The sequence below is a fragment of the Eriocheir sinensis genome, chromosome 42 (assembly GCF_024679095.1).
Source record: "Eriocheir sinensis breed Jianghai 21 chromosome 42, ASM2467909v1, whole genome shotgun sequence".
Classification (NCBI taxonomy): domain Eukaryota; kingdom Metazoa; phylum Arthropoda; class Malacostraca; order Decapoda; family Varunidae; genus Eriocheir; species Eriocheir sinensis.
In genome coordinates, this window is record NC_066550.1 from 7,371,278 (window position 1) to 7,385,017 (window position 13,740).

Here is a 13,740-nt window from a genome sequence, read left to right on the forward strand (position 1 = left end):
ACACACACACACACACACACAGACAGACACAGCGAGGGGGCGTTTAGTGGGCACAGATGGGAAACATCGATTGGGAAATTTGACGAAGGGTGGAAAAGGAAAAAAAATGAGAGCCAGTTTGCCGGAAATATGTAACATCACCCGATTTCTCTCTCTCTCTCTCTCTCTCTCTCTCTCTCTCTCTCTCTCTCTCTCTCTCTCTCTCTCTCTCTCTCTCTCTCTCTCTCTCTCTCTCTCTCTCTCTCTCTCTCTCTCTCTCTCTCGTCCTGCGGTGATACACATTTTCATTCAGAGAGAGAGAGAGAACTGTCCAAAAATCGAGAGAGAGAGAGAGAGGGGGGATTTTTCACATATATTCAGCTCTTTACATTACTTTTTTATTGCCATTTCACTCACTAAACAGAATTAGTCGAGGCGATCAAGAGCGATGACCAAGTAGGGTGAGGGAAGGGAGGAAGGGAGAGAAAGAGAGAGAGGGAGGGAGGTATAGGTAAAGGGGAGGAATGGATTACAATATATGAGGGAAGGGAAGGGAGGAGGAAGGGAGGAAGAGGAGAGGAAGGAGGAATTGAGGGAAAGTTATTATAGATAGGCGTAGAGAAGAAGGAAGAGAGAGAGAGAGAGAGAGAGAGAGAGAGAGAGAGAGAGAGAGAAGCGAAGAGGAAGGAAGAAAAGGAAGGGGAGATAGGGAGGGGATAGAAGGAAGGAATGGGGAGGAAAAAAAGTAGTGGAGGAAAGAGTTAGCAGGGCAGAGAAGAGGGAGGGAAGACACCTGAGGAAGGGAAGAAGAAAAGCCGAGAGAAAACTATTGCAGGGAAGGGGAGAAGGGGAATAAGACGGGAAAGGGAGAATAGAGGACTGAATGGAAAGGGGAGGAGGAGGAGGAGGAGGAGGAGGAGGAGGAGGAGGAGCAGGAGGGAAGCACGTTAGGAAAGGGGGATGGGAGAGAAAAAGAGGAGAGAAAAAAGAAAGACAAGAAAAAAAAAGTGGTGATAGAATAGAGAAGGAGAGAAAGGGGAGAAGAGGAAAAAGAGGGGGAAAGAGAGAATGGTGATAGGATAGAGGAGAGAAAAGGGAGAGGAAAAACAGTGGAAGGAAGAGATAATGATGATAAGATAGAGAAAAAGAGAAAGGGGAGAGGAGAAAACAGGAGAGGGAGGAAAGAATGTTAGAAGAGAAGAGGAAATAGAAGAGAGGTTAGAAGGGGAGGTGATGATAGGTTACAGAAAAAAAGGGAAAAAAAAAGAAGAGGGAAGAAAAAGTTGTATTAGGTTAGAAGAAAAGAGAAAAGGGAAAGAAAACAGAAAAAAAGGAAGAGAAAGTGGAAGAAGAGAAGAGGAAACAGAAGAGGATAGAAGGGGTAGGTGATGATAGTTTAGAGAAAGGGGAGAAAAATGGAAAGAAAAAGAGGAGGGAAGAGAGAATAGTGATAGGTAAGATATGGAGAGAAAAGGGAGAGGAAGAACAGAGAAAGAGAGAGAGAAGTGGTAGTAATAGATAGTGGTCATAGGTTAGAGGAGAGAGAGACTCGGTGCAGAGGGGAGGGAGCCAGCATCCTAACACCTCAGCTCCCCCCTTCACCCCTCTCCATCACCCCCTCCCCCCCTTCACCCCTCTCCATCACCCCCTCACCCCTTTCACCCCTCTCCATCACCCCCTCCCCCTCTTCACCCCTCTCCATCACCCCCTCCCCCCCTTCACCCCTCTCCATCACCCCCTCCCCCCCTTCACCCCTCCATCACCCCTTCCCCCATTTCCTGCCATCAATTTCAACCCTTCGCCCCAACGAGTATTCCATTTCCTATTATTGCATCCTTAACAGCCTCCATTAACACCAAATCTCTTGCCATAATGGACGTGTCGACTGTGAGGGGGAGAGAGTGAGAGAGTGAGTGAGTGTGAGTGAGTGTGAGAGTGTGATTGTAACAGAGATTTTGAATATAGTGATCAAAGGACTCCCTCTCTCTCTTTATCTCTCTCTCTCTCTCTCTCTCTCTCTCTCTCTCTCTCTCTCTCTCTCTCTCTCTCTCTCTCTCTCTCTCTCTCTCTCTCTCTCTCTCTCTCTCTATAAATATATATATATATATATATATATATATATATATATATATATATATATATATATATATATATATATATATATTGTCACGTCACTGTTCTTAGCTCTTGATATGCAATGGAAAAGGATATTCTGGTTTCCTGCTCCTCCTCCTCCTCCAATCCCACGGTATCTTGTTGGTATCATTGAGGCACAATAGTCGGTTCACATTATCGTGCCTTGACAGCCTGCTGTCACACGGTGTGTCCGATTTCATGGATACTGTATGCCAGCCCACGCACAGTAAACAGTCGTCAGTGTCAATAGTATGCAGACAGCAATAATAAATACCGTCAATTGTAGTTGATTTTGAATTAAAAAAAAGATTAATAATGTCGCAAACGGCTGTTTTGTTGGCATAAAGCCTGCTAGTTTTCTCGGTGGTGGACAGCTTCATGGGTGTTTAATAATCATTTATAATCAGCGGTCTTGTAAATTAACGAAACAGCTGTTTGCAACATTACTAAGATTTTTTAACTCATAATCGACTATAATACTGACGGTATTTGTTATTGCTGCCTGCACATCATTGACACTGACGAATGTTTGCTATGCGTAGTCTAACATACAGTATCCATGAAATCGGACACACCGTGTGACAGCAGGTTGCCAGTGCACGATAATGTTCACTTCAGACTTGGGTGAACCGACCTTTTTTTTATAGTGAAGACGTAGGCCTGTATCCTTGGACGCTTCAGACTCTCACAGCAACGATTTTTCAAAGACCGAAAAGGAGATCAAACGCGTTGTCTCGAGTTTTTTTTTTTCACATTCATGGTACACAGTCTCTGCCAAAATACCTCCAGGCTCACAGAACTACTCATGGAAATGCCTACAACTCCTACGAAAGTCTGGGTGTGCATTGGCGCCGAGATGTTTAAGAATTTGGCCCCTAGCCACCACTTTCTCCTTCCTTCCATTCCTGTCCTTCACCGCTCTCTGGAACTCGATAAAGCTCAGTCCTGTCCATTTCCATTTATATAGGTGCTGCCCATAGCGCCGGTAGGCTCTCTTACATAGATTTACATAGATTTACATAGAAAATCAGACCACACAGACCCCATGGTCCAGACTTGGTGGTCTGTCCTTAAACCTAAGTGATTTTACATTAATCAGAAGACTCCAAAACGTTGCATTTCTACTCTAGTTGATATTAAGTTGAAGGAAGTGACGGTCGAGCTTATTTTTGAGAGTCAAATCGTGTGTACTGGACCACTGACGGTGGAAGCTTATTCCATTCTCGCACTAACGTTGGTGAAGAAAAATTTGGTGCAGTCTGAATTTACTTGTCTACATCTGAGTTTTACGCCATTGTTCCTCGTGCGCAAAGTGTCATCGATCATAAACAATGTTGATCTGTCTACATTCGTGAAACCATTAAGTATTTTAAAACATTCGATCAGTTTTCCGGCGACGTTTAGAGAGAACATGTTAAGGGTAGAGTTTTCTTCGTAGGATTTGTTGCGCAAGGAAGGGATCATTTTCGTTGCCCGACGCTGAACACCTTCTAATTGAGCAATATCCTTTGCATGGGGGAGACCAAAACTGTACCGCATATTCCAGTGGGGTCTGACTAAACTGTTGTAGAGCGAGTATTACATCTTTATTCTTGAATACAAAGTTTCTTTTAATGAAGCCCAACATTCTGTTCGCTTTATTTGCTGCATCGATGCATTGCTGTGAGAATTTGAGGTTTGACGCGATTTTGACCAAGTCTTTGACGCATTGAACGCTTTTGAGTTTAACGCCGCGCATTTCGTATTCGAACTTCTTATTCCTCGTTCCAACTTGAAGGACCTGGCACTTGTCTACGTTAAAGGGCATCTCCCATCTATCCGACCAAGTTGAAATTTGTGCAAATCCTCTTGAGGCTTTGCCTGTCTTCGTCAGTGAGAACCGAGTTGCCAATCTTTGTGTCGTCTGCAAATTTACTAATGCGGTTATTGAGTCCAACATCCACGTCGTTGATGTAAATAATGAAGAGCACTGGGCAAGGACGAGAGCCTGAGGGACGCCACTAGTGACAGGCGCCCACTCTGAGTTAAATCCGTCAATCACTACTCTTGTTGTCTGTTGCTCAACCAATTTCGCGATCCATTGGTTTACTTGACCGTCAATACCCCTTTTGCTTTTAATTAAAGTAATTTATGATGCGGGACTTTATCAAACGCTTTCTGGAAATCAAGATAGACTACGTCCAGTGATTTGGTTACGTCATAAACAGTGAAGAGGTCGTTATAAAAGGTTAATAGGTTTGATAGGCAGGATCTTTTGTTTCGGAAGCCATGTTGTGAGTCCCCAATCAATGAGTGGCTTTCAAGGTAATTCACAATTTTGTCTCTAATTATGCCCTCAAGTAGCTTACCTACAACCGAAGTTAGACTAATGGGCCTGTTAAGGGGCATCTTGGACGATCCCAGCCCGTTAGTTCCGCAGGCGATATTTATTTATAATGGCTGCCATGAGGACGAGGTATACTTTTTCTGTTATCTAGAGTTACACAAGGCAAGCTTTAAAATGAAAGTAACGTTATCAATCAGTAAATCAATGGAGGGCATACGCAGGGGGTCGCGCAGCCTCGCCCACCCTACGACGCCAAACTCATGGTTCCTCTGGGCAAGTCTCCGTGCAGGCCGCCTTCCCATCTTCAGCTCCATGTTATCAAACTCTTCGAAGCCTTAATCCATCTCTTTTAAAGGGCTCTCGCAGAGGTTCTCGGGGTTCCCATGGGTGGTTTCCTGAGCCTGGCGGTAGTGTTGCAAGGCTTCCGCGCTGTGAACTGGGCACGTATTTCCCTTCTCTGTACGGGTATGCGGCGCCCACTCTTGAACAGGTCAGGCTAGGATAGGTTAGGTTGGGGTTAGTAAAAATCGTGGAAGGTAATTTTGAGTGGGAATCACTATGAGAGTATTTTCCAGGACACCCCGTGGTTAGATTCGAAGCTACAGCCAAGCATCTTCACTTAGGGACCACATACCCTTAGAGAGACTGGGTATTGCGAACTGGACAACCACTCCTGACACCCCGACGTCGCTCCTCTCTGGCCATGAAAAGCGTTCCTAACAAGAGACCCAAACGTTTGACAATACGAGTGTACCCCCTGGCGGGATCTAACGACTTGCTCAGGCCACGTTGTTGATTCTCTGTCGGGGCTGTGAAGGTGTTATGGAAGCCTTGTGACCCGCTTAACGCCATCACAAACCGGATCATCGTGTGGCAAGATAGCGTGGAGGTGTTTATATATTTCTCTCTCTCTCTCTCTCTCTCTCTCTCTCTCTCTCTCTCTCTCTCTCTCTCTCTCTCTCTCTCTCTCTCTCTCTCTCTCTCTCTCTCTCTCTCTCTCGTGATCCAGTCGTTTTTTACTATAACTATACCATGAACTTAACGAGAGAGAGAGAGAGAGAGAGAGAGAGAGAGAGAGAGAGAGAGAGAGAGAGAGAGAGAGAGAGAGAGAGAGAGAGAGAGAGAGAGAGAGAGAGAGAGAGAGAGAGAGAGAACTAACCAAAGAATGAGAAAAAAAGGAAGAAAGAACGAAAAGGAATAAAAAAAATGAATAAGAGAGAAAAAGAAGGAAGGAAACAAGAAGAAAAAAATGAGAAAAAATCGAAAGAGAGAGAGAGAGAGAGAGAGAGAGAGAGAGAGAGAGAGAGAGAGAGAGAGAGAGAGAGAGATTCTTGCTCACTCAAAAGTTTTCGTTTATTCTTCGCGGCACGAGTGTAAAATTCTTAATCCCTCCCATATTACCCTTCCTAATGAGAGAGAGAGAGAGAGAGAGAGAGAGAGAGAGAGAGAGAGAGAGAGACTAAGCATCACAATTGAGCGCCGTTTGTCTGTCTGTCGCCCGAATATCGTGTTTTCCAAGGCACATTCTGCTTCATTTTCTCACAATTACCTGACTTTGCATATTTGAATACGTTAATTTTGCCCACTACTGCTTCCTCTTCTTTTTTGCTTTCTTTTTTCTTGTTTTCTTTATTGCTTTCTTTCCACTTTTCTTTCAGTTTCTCTTATTCCTCATTCGCTTCAGTCCTCCTTTCATCCTCTTCCTCTCGTTGTTGTTTTTCTTTTATTTTTTTCATTTATTTCCTTCCTTCTTTCTTCTAATCGTTTTTTTCTTTTCTCTTTATCATAATCCCTTGTTTTCCTTCCTTCATTTCTTTATTTTCCTTCTTTTATCCTTATTTTTTTTTTCATTTTTTCTTTCGCTTGTTCTTTTCTTTGTATTCTTTCCTTTTCTTCCCCCTTTCTCTTCCTTTCCTTGTTTTCTTTTCCTAATCTCTATCCTCTTCTCTCCTTTCCTTCTTTCTTTTGTTTGTCTTTTTCTCTATCCGCATTCTTTATTCTATTCTTTCTTTTCTTTCTCCCCCTTGTTCTTTTCCTTGTTCCTGTTATTCCTGTTCTTGCAATAGTATTTCTGATCATAATATAATAAAAAAATAATACATTCCAGTTAATAGTTAGATTTTCAGATAATGTATGTATTTTTATTTTTGTTCTATAATTTTCTTTGTTTTGTACTTACGGTAAATATTATGAGTATTTCGTTATTATATTTAGCGCTGATATCAACTAGTTACTGAGAGAGAGAGAGAGAGAGAGAGAGAGAGAGAGAGAGAGAGAGAGAGAGAGAGAAGTAATCAAAGAAAGAGGAAAAGGTATACGAGAAAGAAGGAAGAATAAACTGAGAGAAGGAAGGAAGGAAGGAAGGAAAGAAAAGAGAGGAAGAAATTAAAGGACTAGTGGAAGGAGGGAGAGAAAGAGATCGAGAGAATAATAAAAAGGAAAAAGAACGAAAAATCAAATGAAGGAGCAAGAAAAAAAGGAAAAAAACAAAAAAGAAAGCATATATAAATAGGAAAAGGAAAATGAGAGAGAGAGAGAGAGAGAGAGAGAGAGAGAGAGAGAGAGAGAGAGAGAGAGAGAGAGAGAGAGAGAGTTCACCACTTCATGACCATTTTCTTTCTTTCCTTGTCTCGCTCTTTCCGGCAGACTCAACTAAACTGAAAATCAATACTAGACACAAGGATAAACTGAGATAAATCGAGAGAGAGAGAGAGAGAGAAACAATTAGAGCCCAGCATAACATTAGAGCGAATAAGACAGCAACGTTTAACTTTAACGCAACGGGGAAAGTTTCGAAAAGGAAAACGGGAAAAGAAAAAGTAACAGACGCCAAGAGGATGTAAAAAAAATCCCTGATATAACCATTGAGAGAGAGGGGGGGGGGGGGGGGTGAGACATGAAGGAAAGGAAGAAAGGCAGAAAACAAGGAGCGAAGAAAGGAGGAAGATAAGAAATTGAAAGAAGGAAGGAAAGAAGGAAGAGGAAAGGATAAGAAGACGAGAAGGAGAGAAATTAGGGGTATAGAATTAAGGGAGAAAAGGAGAGATGAAAAAAAAACGGCGAAAGAAGAATTAAAGAGGGAGATAAGGATTCGAAACAATTAAGGAAGGAAAGAAAAGAGTGGATGAAACGACGAGAGTAAGAATTAAGGGAAGGAGAGGAAGAAGGAAGGAGGAAATAAAGGGGGAAGGGAAGGAAAGGAAGAGAGGGAATCGAGAGAGGGTAAAGGGACGTAACGAAGGAGGGAAAGGAAGGGAGGAAGGAAGAGAGGGAAATTATCGAAGGAGGAAATAAAAGGAGAAGAGAAGGGATGGAAGGAAGGGTAATGAGAGTAAGAAAAGATGAGAAGATAGACGGAAAGGAAGGGAGAGAAGGAAAGAGAGAGAAAAGAGGGGAAGGAAGGAAAAGGAAAAAAAGTTTTGAATGCCGCGCGAAATCTTGGAGAGGGTTTTCTTCTTGAAGTTATGAAACCTCTCTCTCTCTCTCTCTCTCTCTCTCTCTCTCTCTCTCTCTCTCTCTCTCTCTCTCTCTCTCTCTCTCCTACATTCTTCTCGGCTCCGTTTTCTTTCTTCCTTCTCTTAATTTCTATAGTGCCCCCCGTAACCCCCCTTCTTTCCCTCTCCCCCGGCCGTTTCTTGAGAATAAAAGGGAAATAAAAGAGAATAAAGTTATTAGGAGTCTTTAGATAACGGGAAACACATGACCCTCTATATACCAGGAAGGAATGGTAAAAGTTTCAGGGGTGACTATATTATCTTAGTGAGTGAGCATGGGTCGGTAAGCAGATGTCAATGGAAGAGGGAAAGGAAATGAGGAAGGAAGGGAGAGAAGGAAAGAGGGAAGGAAGAGTAAAGCGAGAAGAGAAGGAAAAAAAAGACAACAGAAGGGGTTGAAGTGATTGAAGCCAATATTTTAAACATATCAGCACCTCAATTCGCCCAGATACCTCCCTTAAAAGTTGCTGGGGATTTCATTGACAGTTTTATGATCCCAATGATAGTTTTACACAGCCTCTGCACCATGAATACGGGCAAACCACCCACGATAACCGGGTTCATCCTCTCACGCCTGTTTGAAAAGACTCATGAAAGTTGGTGGGGAAAAGAACGAAAAATCAAGCGAAGAAGCAAGAAAAAAGGGAAAAAAAAGAAAGAGAATATATAGGAATTGGAAAATGAGAGAGAGAGAGAGAGAGAGAGAGAGAGAGAGAGAGAGTACACCACTTCATGACCATTTTCTTCCATTCCTTGCCTCTTTCCGGCAGACTCAACTAAACTGAAAATCAATACTAGGACAAACTGAGATAAATTGAGAGAGAGAGAGAGAGAGAGAGAGAGAGAGAGAGAGAGAGAGAGAGTTTCGTGATCCCAGTACGTGATATAGTTGTACACTTCAGCACCTTGAACGGGAGAATCACTCTTGACTACCCGGTTAATCTTCTCCGTGGCCTAAGGAAATAGTCTTAAACCCGATACGCCTGTTTGAAAAGCCTCTCATAAGTCTCATTGTTGGGAATTTAGACTTCATATAGACTGTCTTGTGATAGTTTTATACCGACTTCTGCACCATAAATGAGAATGTCACCCATGAAAACCCGGGTAATTTTCTTTGTGGCCTTGGGAAACAGTCACAGTGAGAGGCCAACACGTTTAAGAAAATATATTAATTGGATCTTAATAAGTTTGAGAGGAAGGTGAAAGAGAACGAGAGGAAGAGATTCTGCTTGTAAAGAAAACGCTAGTGAAATAGGGTAACAATAATAAAACAACGTGATGGTTTGTGAAAGTTTATGAGGTTCTTAATTGGGTGTGTATAATCTCTCTCTCTCTCTCTCTCTCTCTCTCTCTCTCGTCCGTGATGGAAGCAATATTAGACCAATGCAATGCAAGATGGCGCCACTATAAACACTCGCCTGCGCCAGAACGGGCTGGGCCGACCATCAGGCCCCACCTGGAAGAAGCCTTGGGCCGACCATCAGGCCCCACCGGGAAGATGCCTACCGGCGCAATAGGCAACAACGTAAAAAAAAAAAAAAAAAAAAACATTACTGCACTTGGCACCTCACCTCCTTCCTTTATCATCCTCTCCCTCCTATCTCCACTTTCTCCTCCGTCTGTCTGTCTTACTTCTTCAGTCTCTTCCTTCCTCACTTTTTATCTGTCTCTATGTCTGTTTCTGTGTCTGTTTGTCTCTCTCTCTCTCTCTCTCTCTCTCTCTCTCTCTCTCTCTCTCTCTCTCTCTCTCTCTCTCTCTCTCTCTCTCCCATTAGGTAAAGGAATATGGGAAAGATTAAAAACTTTCCCAAACTACGAAAAGCATTAGAAGGAAAAAGTTGAGTGAGCGTATGAATTCTCTCTCTCTCTCTCTCTCTCTCTCTCTCTCTCTCTCTCTCTCTCTCTCTCTCTCTCTCTTCCTTCATTTTACTCGCTTGTTCATTTTTTTCTTTCGTTCTTTTTTTTATTTTATTTATTCGTATCTTTTTTTTCTTCTTTGTTTACTTATCTGTTTCCATTCTTCTCTCTCTCTCTCTCTCTCTCTCTCTCCTTCATTTTACTCGCTTGTTCATTTTTTTCTTTTGTTCTTTCTTTTTTTATTCATTCGTATCTTTTTTTTTCTTCTTTGTTTACTTATCTGTTTCCATTCTTCTCTCTCTCTCTCTCTCTCTCTCTCTCTCTCTCTCTCTCTCTCTCTCTCTCTCTCTCTCAGAATAAAATAATAGAGCTTTCTCGCACTGTTGCGTCCTTGCAGGAATTCATCCAGGGTAACGTTGCCGTGGTGCCAAACCCTTCTCCAACCGCCCCCTTGCCCTCAGCGGTACCATCGACACCAGCGGACAACACCACGCAGCGGGAGGGTGGTAGTGGCACTGCCCATGATGGCTTCACTGTCGTGAATGGAGGAGCCAAACCAGCCAGACAAGCAATTTATCCTGTTCATTGCTTCAACAGGTTTGCCATTCTGGAGGAGGAGGATGAGCAGGAGAGCACCTTCCTGGTGGGTGACTCCATGATTCGTCAGCAGGTCGTTGAGTTCTGCGGCAGAGTTCCTCGTCGAAGACGGAACTATTGCTATCCTGGTGCTGGGATCGATGGTATAACTGCTGCTCTTGAGGAGATCTCCCCCCAGGCTACTAATGATTCACTGTTTGTTATTCACACAGGTACGAACGACGTCACTACGATCCGGTCTGAGGAACTCCTGGACAAGTACCGTAGGCTCATCCAGCAGTATAAGTCTAAATCCCCTAACATTTTGATTTCAGGAGTTCTACCACGGACGTGGGCGGAGAGCGACTTCTTCAGTAAGGCCTTCAGCCTAAACAACCGCTTACAGACTCTTGGCAGAGAGCTTGACGTGGAGTTCTTCAACGCCTGGGACAATTTCTACGGACAAAGTGAGCTCTTCCACAGGGACGGAATACACCTGTCTCCCATCGGGGCAGCCAGATTCGGAAGGCTCCTCAACGACGCAGTACGTGACACCCGGTCAAAAAACGACCCTCAGCCACGTCCCTCCACCCCGCCCGTGTAAATAGACGCCATGCATCGCAACAAACCCGTAACCGTGATCCCGCAAGTACCACCACCTCTATTACCAAGCCTCTAGATAACTTAAAAATCCTTAGTTTCAATGCACGTAGCCTAAGAAACAAATTTGATGAACTGAGATGTCTTGCTCTAACAGAAAATTTTGACATAATTGCTATAACCGAAACATTTATCGACACCACAAACATTGATCTAAGTCCCGAATACAACATAGATGGCTACAGACTCTTCAACAAAGATCGTGTAAACCGTAGAGGCGGTGGCGTCGCCCTTTTTGTCAAAAGCTATTTGCAACCCACTGACAAAACACCAAGAGACAGTAACGTTTGACATTTGTGCGTGCGAGTAAACATTGCAAAAGTCAATTTAAATATATCTGTCACCTACAGGCTTCCCGGGCAATCACTCGATGACGAACTTGAAATGTACAGCGTTTTAAGGCAGTCACTTGATAACAACGACTCACTGATATTAGGAGACTTTAACCTCCCCCATATCGACTGGGCGACACTGTCAGGTACAGAAGGCGAGTCACATAGAATGATCGAATTTCTAGAAGAAAATTATCTAAGCCAAATGGTTTCTGAACCAACTCGACAAAATAACATACTCGACCTTGTTATAACGACCCAAGATAACCTAGTCAGTAATGTCACGGTAGGAGAACATATCGGTTCTTGCGATCATAAATTAGTGCGCGTCGACATTAGAGCTCAAACATCAGTGACTGAAAATAAAGTAAAGGTGCCCAATTTCAAAAGAGCTAACTTCGTAGAAATCCGACAAAAACTAACAGAAATACAACTATCAGATGACGGCAATGTAGAGGAAGCCTGGCTAAGCTTTAAAAATCATTTACTCACTCAGCAGAACACATTCGTCCCCTTGTGCGAGAAGCGAAATAACACTAATAAAAGCCCACCTTGGTTTAATAACGAAATTAAACACTCAGTCAAGGAGAGAAAATTGTCTTACAGATTAAAGAAAGAACAAAGCACGCCCGAAAACATTAGACTTTATAATGATGCCAGGCGACGAGTAAAAAGATTAGTATGTCAGCGCAGATATGAAGAAAATATTGCAGCCAACTGTAAAAATAATCCGAAATCTTTCTTCAATTACATAAACAACAGAAAGGCGATCAGAAGTGGAATTGGACTTTTAACAAACAGCGACGGTGCACTAGTGACTGACAGCCAACACATTGCAAACCTCTTAAACAATTACTTTTCCTCGGTGTTTAATACTTACAGTCTTCCTCCCGCTACCACCAACACCAGTACTAATGTAAATCTCAAGCATGCAATGCCTAATTTTGAAATAACAACCGATGAAGTCCTTAAAGCTCTCCATTCACTTAAAACAAATGAAAGTCCCGGACCCGATAAAGTATATCCTATACTGCTTAATTAAAGAAACAAAGGGCGAAATACTCTCCTCCCTCACAACCGTATTCAATATGTCCCTTCGGATTGGAAAAAGGCTAACGTGACACCGATTTTTAAGAAAGGAGACAAAAAAATACCAGGTAACTACCGACCCATTAGTCTAACTTCAATTGTAGGTAAGCTACTTGAGAGCATAATTAGAGACAAAATTGTGATTTACCCCGAAAGCCACTCATTAATTGGGGACTCCCAACATGGCTTCCGTAACAAAAGATCCTGCCTATCAAATCTATTGACCTTTTATAACGACCTCTCCTCAGTTTATGACGTAACCAAATCATTGGACGTAGTCTATCTTGATTTCCAGAAAGCGTTTGATAAAGTCCCACATCATAAATTACTTTATAAATTAAAGCAAATAGGTATTGACGGTCAAGTAAACCAATGGATCGCGAATTGGTCGAGCAACAGACAACAAAGAGTTGTGATTGACGGATTTAACTCAGAGTGGGCGCCGGTCACTAGTGGCGTCCCTCAGGGCTCGGTTCTTGGCCCAGTGCTCTTCATTATTTACATCAACAACGTGGATGTTGGACTCAATAATCGCATTAGTAAATTTGCAGACGACACAAAGATTGGTAACTCGGTTCTCACTGACGAAGACAAGTGGATTTGCACAAAATTTCAGCTTGGTCGGATAGATGGGAGATGCCCTTTAACGTAGACAAGTGCCAGGTCCTTCAAGTTGGAACAAGAAATAAGAAGTTCGATTACGAAATGCGCGGCGTTAAACTCACAAGCGTTCAATGCGTTAAAGACCTGGGGGTCAAAATCGCGTCAAACCTCAAATTCTCACAGCAATGCATCGATGCAGCAAATAAAGCGAACAGAATGTTGGGCTTCATTAAAAGAAACGTTTTATTCAAGAATAAAGATGTAATACTTCCGCTCTACAATAGTTTAGTCAGACCCCACTTGGAATATGCGGTACAGTTTTGGTCTCCTCACCATGCAAAGGACATTGCTAAATTAGAAGGTGTTCAGCGTCGGGCAACAAAAATGATCCCATCCTTGCGCAACAAATCCTACGAAGAAAGGCTTTCCACACATAACATGTTCTCTCTTGAGAAACGTCGCCTCCGAGGAAAACTGATCGAATGTTTTAAAATACTTAATAGTTTCACGAATGTAGACAGAACAAAATTGTTTATGATCGATGACACTTTGCGAACGAGGAACAATGGCATAAAACTCAAATGTAGACAAGTAAATTCAGACTGCACCAAATTTTTCTTCACCAACGTTGTAGTGCGAGAATGGAATAAGCTCCCATCGTCAGTGGTCCAGTGTAACACGATTGACT